Source organism: Mesitornis unicolor, unplaced genomic scaffold (genome assembly GCF_000695765.1).
Source record: "Mesitornis unicolor isolate BGI_N332 unplaced genomic scaffold, ASM69576v1 scaffold1714, whole genome shotgun sequence".
Taxonomy (NCBI): Eukaryota; Metazoa; Chordata; class Aves; order Mesitornithiformes; family Mesitornithidae; genus Mesitornis; species Mesitornis unicolor.
In genome coordinates, this window is record NW_010179214.1 from 113,348 (window position 1) to 115,162 (window position 1,815).

The window sequence follows — 1,815 nt, forward strand, 5'->3', positions numbered from 1 at the left end:
TTAGCTTATTCTAGTAACAAGTGAAAATTATTACAAAAACTGATATCTCATTTTCTTTAATTAATCATTTGCAATCAATATTGTATGTTACGATTAACTCTATATGGTCTAGAGTACTAAAGGACACTGAAGAATTTACGTAATACACCATAGACATCTACTGAGAAGATTTTTGACAAGTCAAATTAGAATGTTAAAGAAATAAAAATTTAAACTGAAATATCGCACAGATTTTTACCAAACAAATATTATGTGGAAAAATAGCCTTGGAAAAAACATTGTGGGAGTATAATCAAAACAGGAGTCATTTAAATGTTTTATCAAATAAAACAGTTCTCTGATATTCCATTTTTATCCAATGAGTACTTGAGTTCCTAAGTGAATCACCAAGCTTCTGTAGTTTTGGCCATCATAACTGGCCAAAACATAGCCACAAGTTAGACACCATGTTGTTAGAATCAAAATTCTTAGGGCAGTGAGGAGAGCACACACCAAACTCAAGAGGCTGGATTTCAGAAGAGCAGACTTTGGCCTCTTCAGGGATCTGCTTGGTAGAGTACCCTGGGATAAAGCCCTGGAGGGGAGAGGGGCCCAAGAAAGCTAGTTAATATTCTATCTTCATCTCCTCCAAGCTCAGGAGTGATGCATCCCAACAAAGAGGAAGTTAGGCAAAAATGCCAGGAGGCCTGCATGGATGAACAAGCAGCTCCTGGACAAACTCAAATACAAAAAGGAGGCCTACAGAGGGTGGAAGCAAGGACAAGTAGCCTTAGAGGAAAACAGAGAAATTGTCCAATCAGCCAGGGATCAGATTAGGAAAGCTAAAGCCCTGAGAGAATTAAATCTGGCCAGAGATGTCAAGGGTAACAAGAAAAGCTTCTACAGGTACATCAGTGATAAAGGAAGACTAGGGAAAATGTAAACCCTCTTGGGAAGGAAACGGGAGACCTGGTTACCCGAGATATGGAGAAGATTGGGGTACTCAAATAATTTCTTGCCTCAGTCTTCATGGGCAAGTGATCAACCCATGCCGCCCAAGTCACAAAAGGCAAAAGCAGGGACTGCCCACTATAGGAAACGGTCAGGTTTGAGAACATTTAAGGAATCTGAAGGTGCACAAGATCACGAGACCTGATGGGACGTATCCATGGGTCCGGAGGGAGTTGGGGACATATTTGTTAAGCCACTATCCATAATATTTGAGATGTTGTGGCGGTTCCATGCAGTTCCCACTGACTGGAAAAGGGGAAACATAGTCCCCATTTTTACAAAGGGAAAAAAGGAAGACCTAGGGAACTACAGGCCAGTCAATCTCACCTCTGTGCCAGGCAAGATCATGGAGCAGATCCTCCTGGAAACTATGCTAAGGCACATGGAAAATAAGGAGGTGATTGGTGACAGCCATTATGGCTTCACTAAGGGCAAATCGTGCCTGACAGATTTGGTAGCCTTCTATGACAGGAAAGAGCAGATGACATAACCTACCTGGACTTGTGTAAATCATTTGATACTAAGCCATATGACATCCTTGCCTCTAAATTGGAGAGAGATGGATTTGATGAATGGACCGCTCGGTGCGTAAGGAATTGGCTGGATGGTTGCACACAAAGTTTTGCAATCAGTGGCTTGAATGTCCAAGCAGACATCAGTGACAACCAGGGCTCCTCAAGTGTTGGTGCTGGGACTGGCGCTGTTTAGCATCTTTGTCGGCGACATGGGCAGTGGCATTGAGTGCACCGCTGATGACTCCAAGATAGGTGGTGCAGTTGACATACCAGAAGGAAAGGATGCCATTCAGAGTGACCTGGACAGGCT

General features: G+C 42.9%; 1 pseudogene; it reads left to right on the forward strand.

Annotated features, from left to right (window-relative positions):
* The first annotated feature begins 694 nt into the window (after positions 1-694).
* Positions 695-1,480, forward strand: LOC104539207 (annotated as a pseudogene).
* Positions 1,481-1,815: the final 335 nt, after the last annotated feature.